Raw genomic sequence first — 22,779 nt, forward strand, 5'->3', positions numbered from 1 at the left:
TCAAGTCATTTCTTAGTAGGCACGGCTCCACAACACACCAAGAAATGCCCTATTTTGGCAGCAACTGACAGTCTCGCGCAGACTGGTGCTGCTGCGCAGAATGGAATAATGTCACAATGGTGCTGTTCTGGATGAGATGATGTTGAGACAGGGTACAGGAAGCTTTTGCCGTGTTTAAAGCAAAATCAGAAAATGTTGGGTTATCTCAGGAAGTCAGGCAGCAGCTGTAAAGAGAGGAAAACGTTACTGTTTCTGACTCAGCCCTTCATCTGAAGGTAAAGATATTAGGGCAGATTTTGCTGCCAAAATAATAGTGAGACTAATGGTGCTCGCCATTTTTGATCCAAAAATGGTGCAGCAACTTCATGCGAGAGGGAGATGCAAATATCCAAAAAATCCTGTCAGAGTTCCATCACTCTGCCTTTAGCATGCATTGAATATTGCAAAGTTGCTGTATTCACATAGTAGATACGAATTAAGTTCACAGCAGCTATTTCAGGCTGGTAATTATAAGTGCAAGTACCTTTTAACAATATGATAGGTGTTAATTACTGCCAATCAACCTCTCTGGTGCTGAAAATTAACTATTGGCAAGTGTGGAGTCTCAGACCTTCAGCTTATGAACTGTTGGAGATTTTAAAAATGCCAAATTTTAATTTTGTACATTTTTCTCTTACTTTTCCTTTGCCTCTTTTATCTCTCTTTCTTAATCCAACCTTCCTTTCCCTCCCTATTTCTCTTTCTGTACCTAAGTTGACATTGAATTCACCAATTCATTCTCCTCAGTCCTTCTGCTGCTTACTTTCCAACTCTTAATCTTATTGGTTAAGCAGAGACCTTGTTGGTTGTCCTGTTCACTCAGATTCCAGATGCTCTCACTGCACATAATCAGCAAACACCCTTAGCAGATTAGTGGGCTAAACTTTCTGAGCTGAAGAAGGTACGGAGGGAAATAAAGAAACCACATACACATAAAGAAGAATGAGATATAAAGTGATTAGGTACAGAATGGGAGAGAATGAGGTAATTGGATACCGCACATGAAATCTGATACCATACAAGAAACCAGACAGTGTATACGCTATCAGAGAATACACAAGATATCGGACATTGTGCATTCTAAATAGGATATCCAGGTGAATAGGGATTTGGTAACATTGCGATTATTTTTATTCATTTATGGGACAAGGTCATCACCGGCAAAGTGGGGATGGTAGCATAGTGGTCATGTTACTGGACTACTAAGCCAGAGGCCTGGACTAATGCTCCAGAGACATGAGTTCAAATCCTAATATAGCAGCTGGGGGAGAAATGTAAATTCAATCAATTAATAAATCTGGAATAAAATGCTATTGGTTGGACATCTAAAATCTGGCTGTCCACCAATTGGACATTGTTGAAAATATTCCATTTAATATTCAGTTAAATGAAATTTGGATTTATTGTCCAAATACCAGGGCAATTTGGCTAGGTGCTAGTTTGAGTTCCCGTGCTCCAGGTTGACCCTTGACCCTGCCCGACCTATGATTTCCTGTGTTTTTTGCCATTGCAATCATGTGAAAAAGGCCAGCAGATACACCCATGGGTAGCACTGCAAAAAGGAAGCATAGTTTATGGTTTATAGTCAAGAAAGTAGAATTACAGCAGAAATTAGATAGAGCTGCATCAGTGCGAAAGCCGAGTGAGGAGTATGGGGTGGGTAACTCCACCATTTACAATTTACAAAAACACTGGAAAATCCTATTGCTGGCCCATCATCAACCCCAGACATCCCAGAGCCCTTTCCCTCAAGCTCAACTTCAGCTAGATGTAAATAACCCTGTATCCATTTTTGTGCATCTTACTTTGGAAGTGGATAATAGGAAGAATATTTGGAAAGTACAAAAAAACTTTATTTTTTTCAAGCTTTATGTATACATTATTAGTTATTCTCTTTTGTACTTTCTTTCATGTATCCCTGACTCATTAAATTTGGTCTAGGATAGGCTACCTGATTTTATTGCCCAAAATCCGGCACTGTCTCAGTCCCAAGGGTGACAGATTTTGGACGTCCAAACTGTAGTCTCATTAATAATCATCATGAAACTACCGGATTGTCATAAAAATCCATCTGGTTCACTAATGGCCTTCAGGGGAAGGAAATCTACCATCCTTAACCAGTCTGGCCTACATGTGACTCCAAACACACAGAAATGTGGTTGACTCTTAACTGCCCTACAAAATAGTCTAGCAAGCCACTCAGTTGTACCAAACTACAACAGAAAAGTTAAATAAGAATAAAACCAGATGGACCACCCAGCAATGACCTAGGTACCAGAAATAACAAAGGCACAGCCTGCCCCGTCGACCCTGCAAAGTCCTCCTCACTAACATCTGGGGATGTTTATGCTAAAATTGGGAGAGCTGTCCCACAGACTAATCAAGTAACGGCCTGGCATAGTCACACTCACCAATTCATACCTTACAGTCAATGTCCCAGCCTCCTCCATCACCATCCCTGGGTGTGCCCTGTCCCACCAGCAGGACAGACCCACCAGAGGTGGTGGCGCAGTGGTATACAGTCGGGAGGGAGCGGTGGGCATGGAAACCTCCTACTGATTACCACCTACTGTCGTCCTCAGCTGATGAATCAGTACTCCACCAAGTTGAACACCACTTGGAAAAAGCACCGAGGATAGCAAAGGCACAGAATGTACTTTAGACGGAGTACTTCAATGTCCATTACTAAGAGTAAATAGTAACACCACTACTGACCGAGCTGACTGAGACCTGAAGGACATATTTGCAAGACTGGTTCTGTGTCAAGTGCTGAGAGAACCAACAAGATGGAAAAACCTACTTGACCTCATCCTCACCAATCTACCTGTAGCAAATACATCCATCCATGACAGTATTAGTAGGGGTAACCACCACACAGTCTATGTGAAGATGACATAGAAACATAGAAAATAGGAGCAGGGGTAGGCCTTTCGGCCCTTCGAGCCTGCTCCGCCATTCATTATGATCATGGCTGATCATCCAACTCAGTAGCCTGTTCCGGCTTTTGCCCCATACCCTTTGATCCTTTTAGACCCAAGAGCTATATCTAACTTATTTTTGAAAACATACAATGTTTTGGCCTCAACTGCTTTCTGTGGTAGCGAATTCCACAGGCTCACCACTCCCTGGGTGAAGAAATTTCTCCTCATCTCAGTCCTGAAAGGTTTACCCCGTGTCCTTAGACTATGACCCCTGGTTCTGGACTCCCCCACCATCGGGAACATCCTTACTGAATCTACCCTGTCAAGTCCTGTCAGAATTTTATAGGTTTCTATGAGATCCCCCCTCACTCTTCTGAACTCCAGCAAATATAATCCTAACCGAATCAATCTCTCCTCATACGTCAGTCCCACCATCCCAGGAATCAGTCTGGTAAACGTTTGCTGCACTCCCTCTATAACCAAGAACATCCTTCCTCAGATAAGGAGACCAAAACTGCACACAATATTCCAGGTGTGGCCTCACCAAGGCCCTGTATAATTGCAGCAAGACATCCCTGCTTCTGTACTCGAATCCTCTTGCTCTGAAGGCCAATATACCATTTGCCTTTTTTACCGCCTGTTGCAACTGCATGCTTACCTTCAGTGACTGGTGTATGAGAACACCCAGGTCTTGCTGCATATTCCCTTCTCTCAGTTTGTAGCTGTTCAGATAATAATCTGCCTTCCTGTTTTTGCTACCAAAGTGGATAACCTCACATTTATCCACATTATACTGCATCTGCCATGCATTAGCCCACTCACTCAACTTGTCCAAATCACCTCGAAGCCTCTCTGCATCCTCCTCAAAACTCACCCTCCCACCCAGTTTTGTGTCATCTGCAAATTTGGAGATATTACATTTAGTTCCCTCATCTAAATCATTAATGTATGTTGTGAACAGCTGGGGTCCTAGCACCGATCCCTGTGGTACCCCACTAGTCAGTGCCTGCCATTCGGAAAAAGACCCATTTATCCCTACTCTTTGTTTCTTGTCTGCCAACCAATTTTCTATCCATTGCAATACACTACCCCCAATCCCATGCGCTTTAATTTTGCACACTAACCTCCTACTTTGGGACTTTGTCGAAAGCCTTTTGAAAGTCCAAATAAACCACATCCACTGGCTCTCCCTCATCAACTCTACTAGTTACATCCTCGAAGAATTCTAGTAGATTTGTCAAGCATGATTTCCCCTTCGTAAATCCATGCTGACTCTGCCCAATTCTACCATTGTTCTCTAAGTGCTGTGCTATAAAATCTTTGATAATGGACTCTAGAATTTTCCCCACTACCGACGGCAGGCAGACTGGTCTATAATTCCCTGCTTTCTCTCTACCTCCCTTTTTAAATAGTGGGGTTACATTAGCTACCCTCCAATCTGTAGGAACTGTTCCAGAGTCTATAGAATCTTGGAAGATGACCACCAATGCATCCACTATTTCTAGGGCCACTTCCTTAAGTACTCTGGGATATAGATTATCAGGCCCTGGGGATTTATCGGCCTTCAATCCCATCAATTTCCCTAACACCATTTCTCTACTAATACTGATTTCCTTCAGTTCTTCTCTCTCACTAAGCCCTGTGTTCCCCAACATTTGATTAGATTAGATTAGATTAGAGATACAGCACTGAAACAGGCCCTTCGGCCCACCGAGTCTGTGCCGACCATCAACCACCCATTTATACTAACCCTACACTAATCCCATATTCCTACCAAACATCCCCACCTGTCCCTATATTTCCCTACCACCTACCTATACTAGTGACAATCTATAATGGCCAATTTACCTATCAACCTGCAAGTCTTTTGGCTTGTGGGAGGAAACCGGAGCACCCGGAGAAAACCCACGCAGACACAGGGAGAACTTGCAAACTCCACACAGACAGTACCTGGAATCGAACCCGGGTCCCTGGAGCTGTGAGGCTGCGGTGCTAACCACTGCGCCACTGTGCCGCCCCATTTCTGGTATGATATTTGTGTCCTCCTTTGTGAAGACAGAACCAAAGTATGCATTTAGTTCCTCAGCCATTTCTTTATTCCCCATAATAAATTCCCCTGTTTCTGACTGTAAGGGACCTACATTTGTCTTCACCAATCTTTTTCTCTTCACATATCTATAGAAACTTTTACAGTCAGTTTTTATGTTCCCCGCAAGCTTGCTCTTGTACTCTATTTTCCCTTTCTTAATCAATCCCTTGGTCCTCCTTTGCTGAATTCTAAACTGCTCCCAATCCTCAGGTCTGTTGTTTTTTCTGGCAAATTTATATGCCTCTTCCTTGGATCTAATGCTATCTCTAATTTCCCTTGTAAGCCATGGTTTGGCTACCTTTCCCGTTTTACTTTTGCGCCAGACAGGGATAAACAATTGTTGCAGTTCATCCATGCGCTCTTTAAATGTTTGCCATTGCCTTTCCACCATCATCCCTTTAAGTAATGTTTCCCAATCCGTTATGGGCAACTCGCGCCTTACACCTTCGTAGTTTCCTTCACTAAGATTCAGGACCCTTGTCTCAGAATCAACTACGTCACTCTCCATCTTGATGAAGAATTCTATTACATCCTGTATTCGCACTGAGCACCCTCCATTGAGTGATAAATGGGATAGATTCAGAATAGATCCAGCTGCTGTGGACCATCAGCAGCAGCAGAATTGTATTCAACCACAATCTATTATCCCATTGTCGGGCATATCCCTCACCCTACCATTACCATCAAGCCAGGGGGCCACCCCGGTTCAATGAGGAGCGTAGGAGAGCAGGCCAGGAGCAGCAGCAGGCAGACCCAAAAATGAGGTGCCAACCTATTGAAACCACAACACAGGACTATGTGCATGCTAAATGGCAGAAGCAGCATGTTCTCAACAGAGCTAAGTGGCCCCACTGATACCTCAAATTACAGAGAAAGGTATTTATTCACTTATTAAAATACTTGAAAACCTCACACCACATTTATACATTTCACAATCCTCCTTGATGGAGAAAGTATTGTGTTTAAAAGTCCCAAGCTCCTCCCAGTTGCAATGGTTTTGATCTCGCAGACCTTTCTCCAAATCAATGTCCTCTTCACTCACTTCTCCGAGCACTTTCGACCTGGACGTTTGTAAATAAGACGATCTTGGTGATCCAGTTGGTCTTTTACTTCTCTGCAAACCTCAACTTTCAAAACAGGTTCAAGTCTTTGCAGCTTTTCACTGTATCAGTCTTCGAAGGGCAAGTGTTCCCCTCTCTCTCTCCCTTAAGGCTGCCACTGCTGGGTCTCCTTCCTTATAATCGGTCTGCCTTCAGAAAATCAGTTGAATTTATCTCAAATCAAAAGTCAATAGACATTTTTCATTCATTTACATTCTCAGAGTCACTGACTCCTGGTTTATGATCTGAAAGTCTGGGAGTGTGAAACCCATTGTTCGTCAGGTGTTATACCCCTGCAGTCTCTGCTTTTCAAAAGGGTCTTTGATCTGGGTACTTTGTTGTCCTCATAACCAAGATTACTGTCTTATCTTTAAGCAGAGTTGATATGAGGTCACATGAGCTCCGACTCTATCTTACATTATGTTAAAAATCAGTTTTTAAAACATAATCATGTTACAAAATCCAGCATTAATAACAGTAGTACTGAAGATTGTGCTCCAGAACTAGCTGTGCCCTTAGCCAAGCTGTTGCAGTACAGCTACAACATGGGCATCTACCCAACAATGTGGAAAATTGCCCAGGTATGTCCTGTGCACAAAAAGCAAGACAAATCCAATTCAGCTAATTAGCACCCCATCAGTATATATACTATACTCTCAGCACTCCATGAACTGCTTTGCCTGTGCTGGGATGAGTACCACAGGACTTGCGCGATGCCAATATCATCACCCTCTTTAAGAACAAGGGTGACCGCGGTGACTGCAACAACTACCGTGGAATCTCCCTGCTCAGCATAGTGGGGAAAGTCTTTGCTCGAATCGTTTTAAACCGACTCCAGAAGCTGGCTGAGCGTGTCTACCCTGAGGCACAGTGCAGCTTTCGAGCAGAGAGATCCACCATTGACATGCTGTTCTCCCATCGCCAGCTACAGGAGAAATGCCGCGAACAACAGATGCCCCTCTACATTGCTTTCATCGATCTCACCAAAGCCTTTGACCTCGTCAGCAGACGTGGTCTCTTCAGACTACTAGAAAAGATCATATGTCCACCAAAGCTACCAAGTATCATCAGCTCATTCCATGACAATGTGAAAGGCACAATTCAGCATAGTGGTGCCTCATCAGACTCCTTTTCTATCCTGAGTGGCGTGAAACAGGGCTGTGTTCTCGCACCTACACTGTTTGGGATCATCTTCTCACTGCTGCTCTCACATGCGTTCAAGTCTTCAGAAGAAGGAATTTTCCTCCACACAAGATCAGGTGGCAGGTTGTTCAACCTTGCCCATCTTAGAGCGAAGACCAAAGTACGGAAAGTCCTCATCAGGGAACTCCTCTTTGTTGATGATGCTGCATTAACATCTCACACAGAAGAGTGTCTGCAGAGACTCATCGACAGGATTGCGGCTGCCTGCAATGAATTTGGCCTAATCAGCCTCAAGAAAACGAACATCATGGGACAGGATGTCAGAAATGCTCCATCCATCAATATCGGCTACCACGTTCTGGAAGTGGTTCAAGCGTTCACCTACCTAGGCTCGACTATCACCAGTAACCTGTCTCTCGATGCAGAAATCAACAAGCGCATGGGAAAGGCATCCGCTGCTATGTTCAGACTGGGTGTGGGAAAATGGCGCACTGACATGGAACACAAAAGTCCCGAGTGTTTCAAGCCTGTGTCCTCAGAAATAAAAACAAGAAATGCTGGAACCACTCAGCAGGTCTGGCAGCATCTGTGGAAAGAGAAGCAGAGTTAACGTTTCGGGTCAGTGACCCTTCAAACTTGCTCTACGGCAGTGAGGCCTGGATAACATACGTCAGCCAAGAGCGACGTCTCAACTCATTCCATCTTCGCTGCCTCCGTAGAATCCTTGGCATCAGTTGGATGGATCGTATCTCCAACGCAGAAGTCCTTGAGGCGGCCAACATTCCCAGCATATACACCCTACTGAGCCAGCGGCGCTTGAGATGGCTTGGCCATGTGTGCCGCATGGAAGATGGCAGGATCCCCAAGGACGCATTGTACAGCAAGCTCGTCACTGGTAACAGACCCTCCGGCCGTCCATGTCTCCACTTTAAAGACGTCTGCAAACTCAACATGAAGTCCTGTGACATTGACCACAAGTCGTGGAGTCAGTTGCCAGTGATCGCCAGAGCTGGTGGACAGCCATAAAGGTGGGGCTAAAGTGTGGCGAGTTGAAGAGACTTAGCAATTGGCAGGAAAAAAGACAGAAGCGCAAGGGGAGAGCCAACTGTTTAACTGCCCCGCCAACCAATTTTATCTGCAGCACCTGTGGAAGAGCCTGTCACTCTAGAATTAGCCTTTATAGCCACTCCAGGCGCTGCTTCACAAACCACTGACCACCTCCAGGTGCTTACCCATTGTCTCTCGAGACAAGGAGACCAAAGAAGAGAAGAAGTCTCCTTTCAACCATCAACAAAGTGATGGAAGGTGTCATTGACAGTGCTATCAAGTGGCACTTACTCAGCAATAACCTGGTTAACAATGCTCAGTTTGGTTTCTGCCAGTGCCACTCAGCTCCAGATCTCATTACAGCCTTGGTGCAAACATGGACACAACAGCTGAATTCCAGAGGTGAGTTGAGAGCGACTGCCCTTGACATTCAAGCAGCATTTGACCTTGTGTGGCATCAAGGAGCCCTAGAAAAATTGAAGTCAATGGGAATCAGGAGGAAAACTCTCCACTGGTTGGAGTCATACCTAGCACAAAGGAAGATGGTAATGGTTATTGGCGATCAATCACCTCCACCCCAGGAAATCACAACAGGAGTTCCTTAGGGCAGTGTCCTAAGTCCTTCCATCTTCAGTTGCTTCTTCTATGATCTTCCTTCCAACATAAGGTCAACAGTGGGGATGTTCGCTGATGATTGCACATCGTTCAGTATCATTCATAACTCCTCAGATACTGAAGCAAGCTGTGCACACATGCAGACCACGTTCAGTCTTAACTGGACCAGCCATATAAATAATGTGGCTACAAGAGCAGGTCAGAGGCTGGGAATTTTGCGGCGAGTAATTCACCTCCTGACTCCCCAGTGCCTTTCCACCAATTAAGGATGGGCAGTAATACTCACATCCCAAGGATGAATTTTAAAAAATTATCGCCGATCCCTAATTTGCACATGAGAAGGTGGTGTGGTGGTGAGCTGTCTTCTTGAACTGCTGCAGTGCTGTTAGGGAAGGAGTTCCAGGATTTTGACTCAGTAACGGTGAAGGGACAGTGATATAGTTCCAAGTCAGAGTGGTGCGTGACTTGGAGGGGAACTTGGACGTGCTAGTGTTCCTATGCATCTGCTGCAATGTACCCTCTAATTGTTTTTTGTAATGAGTGGCTGATTCATTTAAGTGCATGGTCCCTTTAATTTTTTTGCGTGACCGGGCAAGCACGGTAACGTAAAGGAGCCGACTTGTTTGTGAGCACTTCTTGGTTGCTGTGCGGTTGCGCAACTTTAGAGAGATCATTGGACAGCTCTATTGCCCTTCTGTGTAATAGAGGTTTTGGGTTTGGCAGTGCTAAGTGCTAAAGGGCAACAATACATTGCCAGGTTGAGAAAAAATCTTAGACTGTGAGGGATGATTGAAGCATGTTTAAAACCTTTTAGGTGCAACACACACTCCATGCTGTTCAATATAATGCATTGAAACTAGTCAAATTCCTTTTGTTTCTGTTTTTGTCAAGACCATTTGAAAGTTTTATGTCGTTTAGTAATGGCAAGTACTCCTACCACTGAATCATTAACCTGTAGTAGTGACTTTTGAAAGCTGGCGTTAGATGGTTAGAGTTCCACTCTCCTGATTATCTCGGACAAGCCTTCCTTCTCCATTTGGCTGTTACAGTTAAATCCTGATTTGGTTCTTTTGTACACTTCCACCTCATTGTCTCCATATCACGGCAGGAAAGGTCCAAAAATAATTTGGTCAAAGGTCATTTCCAAATCCGTTCTTCTTGAGCACATTCCAACACCACTCCCTGAAGGGTTCCTGTGTGCAATTCACCCTCAAATATCACAGCACAATTTGACAAGAATTGGCTTCACTCAATTTGGTTCTTTCCACATAGTGGGGCAGAGACACACTTTATCGGGGGATCATTATTGCTCTGTAAACAGAAATTCAGCCATGCTCCAATTTTCTTAATTTTTTTCTCTTGTTTTCTTCTGCTGTTATCTGATGGACTAGGTTTCCCGAAGCTATTAATATCTTACCTCTGGGGTCATTCTTCATGCATGTGCATTGACAATGTCCGATGGATATTTGACCAAGTGGGCCATCATAGCCTAGATTCTCTCCTGGCGGGCTCCAGCAGTGACTGTGATGGGAGGCCACTTGAAGAGTCACAAAGTAAGCCATGTCTCCGTTACTCTGGATACTGAACTTCAGTCAGAGTTCCTGATTGGTCTGTTGGGAGTGGAGCTTCTACCTTAGCCCTGCATAGACTTTGGTGTAAGATGTGATGTGGCCACATCGTGAATTCACATCATGAATTCCAGCTTTCATTGTCCTCAGTGGGACTCCTAGCAGGGTCGGTGATGGCACACGTGATCAGTCCCGGAATACCATGCTGTAAAGTGGCAGACACCAGGACCACCAGGATCGTGGCCTGGAGTCACTAAGAAAAACCAGGAACTTTGGCCAAGTGGCAATGTGGTAATCACTGGATAATCTGTGTTTTTAGGTGCTGGTTGAAGAATAAATATTGAATAAGACACTGAGGAAAACACCCCTGCTCCTTTCAAAATGGTGCCAGGGCATCTTTTACACAGAGGGATGATGGGGCTTTGGTTTAATGTCTCATCTGAAAGACAGTTCCTCAGACAGTGCAGCAGCACTCCCTCAGTACTGCACTGGAGAGTCAGCCTGTATTTTGCATTCGCTGGAGGTCTCAGAGCTATTTCTCCCTCGCTTAAATTTGCCTCTCACAGGAACACACTGACGCTGTGGTCTGTGATATGTGTTGAGACAAATTATGCATTCTTCCTTGCAAACTACTGGAATGCATCCTCTAACAGAGCAGACAAACATTGGACTCAGGCGAGCTCATTATTTTCAGTTTGAAGCTGAGCTATTGAATTCCCCAGAGAAGAGACATGTCATCCCAACACGTGCAGAATCAATTTAAAACCATCACAGGCTCTTTGAGTAGTTAATTCAATCAATGAGCAACAAGCATATACATGGTAGCTGGATGATCAACAGGCCTGCAAACACAAAGCTACTTTTGACAGCTCTTGAGTTATCAAGTTCATGAACAGATGCTGCCAAGTAAACTACAAATACTACACCACAAGAAAAGAGTAAACTCAGACCTATCCAGGACTGAGCTCTCAAAACAACGTGCATTTTATACTGTGTCTAATGCAGAATGATCCCAAACTGGGAACAAGTAGATAGAAGTACAATTGTAAAGGGGGTGCAGGAACAAAGATACCTGGAGGTGTATGCACACAAATCTTGGAAGGTGGCAAGACAAGTTGACAAGACTGTTTAAAAAAAGCAGACAGGATTCTGGGCTTTATAACTAGAAGCATAGAGTACAAGAGCAAAGAAGATATTCGAAAGCTTTATAAAACACTGGTTAGGACTCAGCTGGAGCATTGTGTCCAATTCTGGGCACCACATTTTAGGAAGGATGTCAAGAACTGGGAGAAGGTGCAGAGGAGATTTGCCAGAATGGTATCAGGGATGAGGAACTTCAGTTATGTGGAGAGGTTGGACAAGCTGGGATTGTTCTCCTTCGAGCAGAGAAGGTTGAGAGGAGATTTAATTGAAGTGTGCAAAATCATGCATGGTTTTGAGAAAGTAGATAAGAAGAAACTGTTTCCACAGGCATGACTTTCGGTAACCAAAAGCCATAGATTTAAAATAATTGACAAGGGCACCAGAGGGGAGATAAGGAGAATTTTTATTTTACACAGTGAGTTGTTGTGATCTGGAAGGCACAGCCTGAAAGGCTGGTGGAAGCAGATTCATAGTAACTTTCAAAGAGGAATTGGATAATTACCTGAAGAGAAACAAATTGCAGGACTATGCAGAAACACCAAGGGAATGGGACTATTTGAGCCAGCACAGACATAATGGGCTGAATGTCCTCCTGTGCTGTATGATTAGATGATTCTAAGCAATGGATACAGAAGTGGTAGAAATAGACAGCTTGGTTGAAAATAAAAGTTTTGAGAAGTTTTTACAAAAAAGCACACAAGAAGTGGAGGAATTTTGGGAAGGATTTCCAGAGAGTGGGGACCAGGTGGCTGAAGACTCTGGTACCATTGGTTTGGTGAAGGAGGGTGTACTGCACAGAAGACCAGAGTTCAAGGACTGAAGGGTGCAAGAAGGGATAGAAAATTGGAGGAGGTTACAGAGATAGGGTGAGGAAAGATTGAGAAATACTTGGAGAGAATAAGGATTTTGTATTAAATGCATTGTAGACAGAGAGCCACTGCAGATCAGTGAGTACGGGGGGTGATGCGCAAACCAAATTTGTTGCAGGGCAGAATACAAACAGCAGAGTTTATGGAGGGTGAATTATGGACACCAACAAGAAGAGCATAGTGACAAAAAGCATAAATAATGGTTTTGGAGGCATTGGAGCTGACGTAGGAGGGTAAAGGGCAGTGTTGCAGAGATAGAAGCAATTGGTATCAGTAAGGGATGGGACGTAATATTTGAAGATGCACTTTGGGTTCATTAGGATGCCAGGGTTTTGGAGAATCTGATTCAGCCTGAATGACTGACTGGGAGGGGGGGCAGAGGTCAATGGCAAAGCTGGATAGTTTGTGGTGGGAACCGAAGACAATGGCTTTGGTATTCCTGACATTCAGTTGGATGAAGCTTTGCCTCCTCCATGACTTAAAGGACAGAAGCGGATATGAGCTAAGACAACTGTGGTTAGGTAGTGTCAAATGCCATCAACATGTGCCTTGAAGCTGCAGGGGTGTTGCCAAGGGGCAGCATGTAGATCAGAAAGAGGAGGAGGCCATCAATAGATTCTTGAGGGGATCCAAGGTGAGTGCACAAAGGCAGAAAGATAAGGAATTGGTGGCCATGCTCTGGCTGAGTTCTCACAGGTAGGGGCCGTAGGGGCATGAAAGGTCAGTGCTTTGGAGGAGAGGAGGAATGCTGAGAGGTTTTGAAAGAAAGAAGTGTACCTCTAAAGAGGGAACAATTACCAATGTCAGCAAGTATGGATGCTAGGAGAAGTAATTACGTGGTCAGGAATTAGATAGGAGATCAAAGGAGCAGGGTGGGGTACGTCTTAAGGAAGAGATGAGGTTGCAGAGGATAGGTTGGGAAATGGAAGAGCAAATGCAATGTGACCGGGGATTGGAGGGTGAGTGGATGAGAGACTGGAGGAAGGTAACGGATGTTGTAGCAGAAGCAGCTTCACTATGGTCTCAATCTCAATATTAGAAATGAAAAAATCAATGAGGTGTTTCCAAGGAGGGGGGGTGGGGGAAGGCAGTGGGCTGAGGAAGATGTCTAGTCATGGGGAAAAAAGAGCCTTGAGCTCTCTTTGCCTTCTAGTTTGATTCTGAAGTATATAGAGCAGAATTTTGAGTTTTGGGGTCAGGACCCCAACAACGGGGTCAAATGAGACTCACAACCCCGCAATATGTGGGAAACAGTCAACCAGCAGTGATTTCCAAATTGGCCAATTAATGGCTGAGGGTGGGCCATTTTCCTAGAGGTGGGATAGAGGTCGCAAGCGGCAAGTAGCCAATTGAGGTAGGTTAATGGCCTAGTAAAGCCAATTAAGGCACCCTCCCAGCAGCAGACTGGGAAACAAGTACCCCAGGCAGGCTTTGAGGCCCTTCCTGCTTGCCTGGCCAGAGCTGCGACCACAGACTGCCCTGTGAAGGGGTTCCCCCTCTACAACGGTGATCCGGCTGCTGAGGCCATTTTTAAAATTTAAATCTTTTAAAAGTTGCAGAGAGGGCGCCTCAAAATGGACCACCTGTCTTACCTGTAAGATCAGGCTGTAGCTCCTTTTGTGCTGGAGGGCCTCCTATTGGCCCTCCAGCTTTGAGAGCCCTCCCACCGTCCTTAACTGGACAATCAGAAAGAGGAGGAGACCGACGATAGATTCTTGAGGGGCTCCAGGGTGGTTGTACAAAGGCAGAAAGATAAGGAATTGTTGGACATGCTCTAGCTGAGTTCTGACAGGTAGGGTTGGGGCAAGATGGTGCTGGGAAACCAGCATGCCAGCCAGCGGAATGGCTGTGTTTCTGTACCAGACAGTGCATTTAACAAGTGTGCCAGTTTGCCCACTTGGTTTCAGGTGATGGAGAATCATCTGCATGAACAGCCTCAATGTTCTTGCCCCATCACCCAACCCTATACCCCTAGATGTCAGTTGTGCCTGAGTTGGCAGCAGTATTGCCTGCTGAGTCAGAAGATTGTAGGTTTAAGTTCACTGAGGGAATGCTGCATTGTCAGAGGTGCTTTTGTACAAGATATTAAACCGAACCCCCATCTGCCTACTCAGGTGGACATGAAAGGTCCCGTGCCACTATTTTGAAGTACAGGGGAATTCTCCCTAGTGTCCCAGCCAATATTTATTCCTCAACCTACATCACTAAAGAGATTATCTGGTCATTATCACATTGCTGTTCATGGGATTTTACTGTGTGCAAACTGACTGCAATGTTTCCTACACTACAACAGTGACTCACTTCAAAAATACTTCATTTCTTATTTTAGTCAAGGTGCATTGAAATTAAGTGAAGGCAAAGTTAATCTGTAACTAGTTGTTTGAAGATGCATGAAAATAGTAAAGAGTGGCTTTGGCAGAAGTCCAACTCTGGTGCCTTGTGAACCCTCATTTCCTTCACCCCATTATTGATGGCCGTGCCTTTAGCTGTCTAGGCCCTCAGCTCCGGAATTCCCTCTCTAAACCTCTCCGCCTCTCCACTTCTGTCTCTTCCTATAGGATGCTGCTTACAATCTAACCCATTGACCAAGCATTTGGTCACCTGTCCTACTGTCTCCCTTTTTAACTCAGTGTCAATATTTTTGTCTGATATCATTCCATGTGAAGCAACTTGGGATGTTTTACCATGTTAAAGGCATTATAAAAATGCAAGTTATTGTTGCTGAATGGAAGAAATTGTTTGCTATCTCTTACATTTGTGAAACTTGCTTCCACCTTTGAAACTCTAGGCTGAATTTTCCCCATGGAGGTGGGAAACAGGAATCGGGACTGTTTTCAGGTCCCGAACGTGCCTTGGTGGGAAACTGATTCAAGTCAAGATTTTCACGTGGCTGACCCCTTAATCGGCCTGGAGACAGGTTCCCTGTCCAGTTAAGGGTGGCGGGCAAGCTCTCGAAGCTGGAGGGCTAATCAGAGGCCTTCAAGCTTTAGAGAAGCACCCGTCTGCCGTATAAGGTAAGTAACTGGGAGTGCGCTTCAACACTTACTAAAAACTTTAATTAAAAAACACAAAAAGCAGCCAGACCACCACTGTGCGGTGGTGGGGGGGAAACCCCTTTACAGGGTGGCCTTTGGCTGTAACCCCCCCGCCCCCCCACTGCCCCCAGACAGGCAGGGTGGACCTGTAGGCCTGCCAGGAGCGCTGGCACCCCTGCCTGCTGCTGAGTGCCCACCCCCAGGCAGTTGATCTGCACCCACCGCCCCACTCCGGTCACTTCAGGAAAATGGAGACCAACTCGAAAATCCCAGTCGGCTTCCTTAATCCCTGCTCAGGAGGCTCTTAATGAGCCTACTTGCCTGCCCACCTCATGGGAGTGGGCAGCCTTCCCGGGCCCCCACCTGCATCGGCCAAAATGGGCAACATCAGGAAGTTGGATCAGGAAGACAGCACGCCAGCCACCCTCGTAATTTTTGGGCCCCCATCTATCTCCATTCCCAACGTCGGCCGGACCCAAAAATTCAGCCCTCTATCTCTGTAGCCTAGATGCCTAGATGTTATTCTAGTGCTGGCAATTTTACATGGGCTCCCATTGGCACTAAAATACCGATTGGTCGATCTAGTCTCTTTCTGTCTATAGGATGCACCTCAATATATAAAAAAATACATCGGAGAGGCATGGATCAGGTGCACCAGGCCAAAGACATCAAACCTAAGTTTTCACTGCCTAGAGACACACTGAAGATCAAAGAGATGCAGTGGAAACATATCAAGTGGCTGTTTGCACAACACAGATAGCACTATCATACAGCTATGAAGCTGCAAGTAATCTGATATGTAAATTTACCCTTTGTTACCAATTGGGCGAAGGGGGAATTGCCAGGATTCTGTGCAGCAGAGTTGATTACTGATTCAATCTGGAGTAAATTTACTGGCATAAGCCTTACCTCGCAATCCCAAAATCTCATGAATACTGGAGAGCTTGTCAGAAATATTTTCTTTCGTATCACACACACATTGAAACAATTGGGAGCAACATTCTATTTGATAAACTGCATTTCCACTAGTGGGCCCGAGGATGTTTTACTCGACTGCATCAACGGAAACATGCCAGAACTTACTTTCTTTGAGGTATCCAAAGTTATCAATAACAACTGGGGAATGTTCTTTGGGAAACACCTGGAGGGATTTATGGAGGAGTGGTGCAGAAGAATGTAGAGTTATCAGCTGGAGCGCACTGTAGAACTGGGCACTCCCAGTGGAATACTGAAGGAGTGCTGCACTGTTCAAACTGCCGCCTTTTGGATGGGATGTTAAACTGAGAGCCCATCTGCCCTCTCAGGTGGACATAAAAGATCCCATGGTACTATATCGAAGAGTAGCAAGGGAGTTTTCTCCAGTGTCCCAGTCAATGTTTATCCCTTAACTAACATCCTTAAACATATTTGCTTGTCATTATCACATTGGTGTCTCTGGGAGCTTGCTGTGTGCAAACTGGCTGTCTCATTTCCCACATTACAATATTGACTTCACTTCATAAGTGCTTAATTGGCTGTAAAGTGCTGGAGAACATCTTTCTTTGGCTCAGTGTAAAGTTGCTTTTGTTGTGGTATCTATTACGGTCTGTATAAGTCTTCTTTGACCAATTGCCTCATCTCAGTCAGACATTCTACATTCCAAGTCTCCTACCAGATAGCTGCATCTATTTGTAATAGGCCTACTGCCACGGGTAGTCTTTAGTATGTCACAATTCTCTTATGCCCGTTTTGCTCCTAAGCAACTCTCTTCCAATTCTAGCTGAGGAAAGTTCAGCATCAGCTATTGTAGGGCTATGGGTCTTCTTTTACTATTCACTTCTATCACTGCTGAGCTGATACTTGGAAATCCTCAATTTGTTAATGTAAAGACTGCTCTGACCTGGGGTTAAATACTCTCTTTTGGAAGTGTAAAATTACTTGTTCCTTTGGTATGTGAATTATTGTAAGATTCACAGGACTACAAGTAATATCCAAAGAATATGTGGGTTTTTATTATAATTTAACCAGAACATACATATATATTATATATAAATTGTGACGGAAATCACACCCGCCAAATGGAAACATATTAATTTCATCATATGGGACACTATTTGAAACTTTTTTACTGGACATTGCAAAGAGCTTGTTTAGAATACAAAGTGATTACTGACAACGCAGCCAGCAGCTGACGTCATCAGACTGCGTCAAAATGCGCACATGCGCAGATTGGCTCATACTCTCTGTGCATGCGCTACGTTCCACATTGCCAGGACTGGTTAGTGCATGCGCAGATCACGTCACTGTCTAATGGGGGGAGAGAGCGGGGGTGGGGGGAGCGGGGAGAGAGTTTTGTGGTGGCGGGTGAGCTCTTCCATTTGCGCATGTGCCACTGCAGCGCCACCTAGTGGTTGCGTTGTCAGCAAATGCAGCCTTTATAAAAACAGAACTGAACAGCTGAAAACACGATTGCACATTTGCATTCTGAAAAGACCAGGATAACCGAGAGACAGTTGAATAGAGAGACAATGGGGATGTTCCTTGATTCAATTAACAAGATTGGTCTGGACAATAGTGGTGATCAACATCCTCTGACTGAGTAAAAGCCAGAACACCACCCCCCACCGAGTGTGTCTGGAAAGCTTTGAAATCCAACAACGCTCCCAGAAGCTGCTGTTTCAAACAAAGCGATGGTCACAGGACCTACCTGCTGGTAAGACTGGGGCTTTTTGAATTGTGCCACACAGGAAAGGAAAAGACTTCAACTGGACTGGCAGAAGAAAAATATGGTGATTACAATTAATTCAGGGCCATTTGCTGAGCTTCTGAAAGTTTTCCAATTGATCCCAAAATTCAATGAGGGAGACATGGAAGCATTTTTGTATCTTTTGAGAAACATGCAAGGCAGTTAAAATGGCTGGCTGAGAGCTGGACTCTCCTGCTGCAAAGTAAGTTAACAGGAAAAGCCCATGAGGTTTATTCCCTGTTGCCAGACAAAAGTTCATCAAATTATGAACTGACTAAAAATGCTATCCTCGGGTCATATGAGCTAGTACTGGAAGCCTACCACCAGAAGTTCCGAACCGCCTGGAAGCAAGCTGAGCAAACTTACTTGGAGTTTGAGAGGAGTAAGCAGCTGACTTTTGACCAATGGTTAAGGGCTCTTAAAGTACAGCTCACGTATGAAAACCTCAGAGAGGTAATTCGCTTTGAGGAATTTAAAAACTCTCTTCCGCTCTCCATAAAGACTCATGTGGAGGAACAAAAAGTACATAGAGTGAGGCAAGCTGCAGTTCTGGCTAATGAGTTTGCTCGAATATACAAGTCAGTTCCCCAGGGGAAAACCTTTCCTAGTAACCCCCACAAATCTGAAAAAGACAAAGGGTGGGAAGGTGATAGGAGCCCAAGCAGTCCTGACAGAGAAAGAAAAGCAGGCCACACAGGGGCCCCTCCTACAGCCCAAAAGGAAGGTGCTGAAAGTAGGAGTGAGGCCCAGAGACCTCTGTGCTTCCATTGTAATAAGGCAGGTCATCTAAAAGCTGACTGCTGGAGACTACGGGGAAAGCCTGTAGGGTTAATCAGGGCACACCCGCTCAGTGAAGAAGAAGGGACCCTGATGGAAAGCACAGCAGAGCAGGCTGTGGCTTTACCTGCAGCAGTAGTAAGATCCAGAAAACATACTGTTGCGGGTGCAGGAAAATGTAATAGGATCCGTGAAGGCTATCAGGATTTTGTATCCAAAGGGACACTAACCCCATACCCCTCGAGTGGGCCAAGAAAACCCATAGTAATCCTCAGGGATACAGGTGCCACCAGATCCCTTTTACTGGGAAAAGGCATGATCTTTCCCCCAGAGAGTGCAGTGAACACCATAATTGTGGTGAATGGTATTGGAGAGCAGCATATGCCCGTACCTTTAATTTGGGTGCACTTGGAGTGTGACCTAGTTTCAGAACCGGTGACCGTAGGGATTGTTCCTAGTTTGCCTGTGGGCGGAGTTGACCTGTTCCTAGGTAATGATCTGGCAGGGGCGAAGGTGGTAGCTTCCCCAGTAGTTAAAGAGAGACTGAAAGAGGTCAGAGAGACAGAGCAGTGGCAGGAGACTGCCCCCTGCAGTTCCCCTGAATGTGTAGTGAATCGGGCCATGACCAAACCAGCTCCCTCAGAGGAGACTGAATTGACACTGCAGGCAGATGACCATGAGGTCTGTATGTCTGAAACTTTCTTTGGAAAGTTAGAGGACCCAGGGAATGGATTAAATGGATCTTCCCTAGCTGAGGCTCAGTGAGCCGACCCAGCACTGAGAGAGTTAACAATGGCTGCCCAGTCTGAAATTGAAGCAGAGGGAATCCCTGATTGCTACTATTTGAAGAATGAGGTACTAATGAGGAAATGGAATTCTCCTCACAGACCTGAGGACAAAGAGTGGACAGTGGTTCACCAGTTAGTGGTGCCGCAGAGGTACAGGAGAGAAATATTAAGAACGGCCCATGAGGTGACAATGGCTGTACATGTCAGTATACGAAATACCAAAGCCTGCATAAGATAGCAGTTTGACTGGCCAAACCTCCACAAAGATGTAGTGGAGTACTGTAGAACTTACCACATATGCCAGTTTGTGAGAAAGCCCCAACCTGCAATGAAGTCTGCACCCCTAAATCCTGCACCGGCATTTGGAGAACACTCCAGCAGAGGGCTGATGAATTGTGAGGGAACCCTGCTGAGAACAAAAGGGTACAGACAGGCACAGATCTGGCAGAGAGTTAGAGAAGAAGGGGACGAAAAGGACAAAGAGGACAGGTTAAAAGAGGTCCGGGAGGATTCCCAAATGGAAACCCCCACTATCTGGTCAGCCAACCCTGAAATGTTCGAACAATTAGACACCACATCCTCCTATGTAAATGCAGACAACAGAAGCACCCTACCAGGGCTGCTAACAGCATTTTCAAAACCTGCAGGGACAAAGAAAGTCCTCAGGAGGGCAGAGAGGGTGATGCCTCACCTAGTTGAAATGCTGCAGGGGACTGCAGTGGAATTTGGACAAATATCTGTAAGCAGGAATGTCCCAGAGGACAAAAGGAAATTTAGCAAAGAATCCTTTCCCCACAGTCAGGAGAAAAGGTAACCAACAATACCCTGAAGTATGCAATATTTGGACGACTCACCAGACCACTGGAAGTGAGGTCAGAGTGGATCCACTCACTGCTGACTCCCATGATCAGAGCTCCAACCCAGAGCTAATTAAATTCAACAATCCCCCTGCATACCCCAACAGGAACAAAGGCACCCTGGACAATTATGGAAATGTGCAAGCAGCAAACCTCCCCAAAAATCACATGTTTATTGGGATGCCCATTCCCAACTTATTGCAAGCTGATATTAAAGAAACTTTAAACCCCTTGGGCAACACATAACTATCTTAGACCCACCTTAAGGGAAAAAGGGCAGTTAAAGCAGCACTGCTACAAAGAAAAAAACAGGCTGAAACAATTTTTAAGATTTCTAAATGAATGAGAATGAATGAGAGAAATGCATGTGTGTGCTTTCCTGTATTTTCTCTTCCTTCTAACTTATAATGAAAAGCTCCTAATATCGCATTTCATTCGGTGTGGGGCAAAGGTATGATGGAAATCACACCCGCCAAATGGAAACATATTAATTTTGTCATATGGGACATTACTTGAAACTTTTTTACTGGGCATTGAAAAGAACTTGTTTAAAAAAAAAGAACAGAACAGCTAAAAACATGGTTGCATGTTTGCATTCTGAAAAGACCAGGACTAGCCGAGAGACAGTTGAATAGTGAGACAATGGGAGTGCTCACCTGATTCAATTAATAAGATTGGTCTGGACAATAGTGGTGATCAACATCCTTTAACTGTGTAAGAGCCAGAACTCCACCACCAAACCCCTCCCCCCTCCCCACCGAGTGTGTCTGGAAAGCTTTGAAATCCAACAACCCTTCCAGAAGCTGCTGTTTCAAACAAAGAGATGGTCATAGACCTACCTGCTGGTAAGACTGGGGCTTTTTGAATTGTGCCACACAGGAAAGGAAAATACTTCAACTGGACTGGCAGAACAAAATATGGTGATTACAATTAATTCAGGGCCATGTTTCTGAAAGTTTCCCAAATCATCCCAAAATTCAACGAGAGAGACGTGGAAGCATTTTTGTATCTTTTGAGAAACCTGCAAGGCAGTTAAAATGGCTGGCTGAGAGCTGGACTTTCCTGCTGCAAAGTAAGCTGACAGGAAAAGCCCTTGAGGTTTATTCCCTGCTGCCAGACAAGAGTTCAAATTCTTTTTTTAAACTGAGACAGCAGTTTTTTTCTCCTTGCAGCAAGCTACAGCTTGCAGAACTGGCAGCTGCCACAACCAGCCTTTTACTTGTAATGGACTTCCAGTGGCCGTTTCGAGCTCTTCCTGCTCTTTTTGGCTTAGACCCCACCCACAAAGCAAAAAACCCAGGAAAACTAATGCAATGATGGCTGTGGTGCCTTCTTTTCAAATTTAACAACCCACTTCCAGAAAGCTCTGATCTCCTATCAATTTCCCTGCTGTACTCAGAGTTTCAACACCTCCCAGGGTCCTGTCTGTAGTCCTAACTCACTGAATTGTTGTGGGGTCTCCTGCCAACTGCTCTGCCTGAATCTTTAGCCACTCCAAGTGGGCGATTGGCTGTTCCTTGTTCTGTCTTAGTGTGTTCTTCAGAAAAAATTGAAACATTGCCACAATGTAACATTTGGTGTTCTTCAGAGAAAATATAAACCAAACGTTGCCACCATGTAATATTACTTATTCCTTTGGTGTATGAACTATTGTAAGATTCACAGGACTACAAGTAATCTTCAAAGAATACATGTGTTTTTATTATAACTTAGCTGGAACATATATACACTCAGCTACTACATGAGCACATCTACACACATCTCCCTCTGTTGGGCTACACCCATAACTCCCTGTACATGTATGACGTGACATCACTTCCTCCAGTGACCTTCACTTACAGCCTCTAAAGGTGGTCCCACAATAGGAAGAGCATCCTCAGCTGTGTAAAATTGCTCCTGTTGCTCCCAATTGATCTTTAGCAAAGTCTTAACAAAGACGTAAAGGTTTTTCTTATACCGTTCCATTAAGGTTCATTGCCATTTTCTGGCAGAGCAGGAATCATTAGAGCAATACTTAACATGAATGAAAAGCCATTTACACTTTCTCCCACAAATCCATTTCT

The 22,779-nt window shown here is 44.8% G+C and overlaps 1 protein-coding gene across 4 annotated transcripts in view; it reads right to left on the reverse strand.

Annotated features, from left to right (window-relative positions):
• LOC137347082 (protein eva-1 homolog B-like) overlaps nt 1-22,779 on the reverse strand; it is an 89,545-nt gene that overhangs the window by 62,319 nt on the left and 4,447 nt on the right. The gene's annotated exons all lie outside the window — the stretch shown is intronic.

The sequence above is a fragment of the Heterodontus francisci genome, chromosome 31, assembly GCF_036365525.1.
Source record: "Heterodontus francisci isolate sHetFra1 chromosome 31, sHetFra1.hap1, whole genome shotgun sequence".
NCBI lineage: Eukaryota > Metazoa > Chordata > Chondrichthyes > Heterodontiformes > Heterodontidae > Heterodontus > Heterodontus francisci.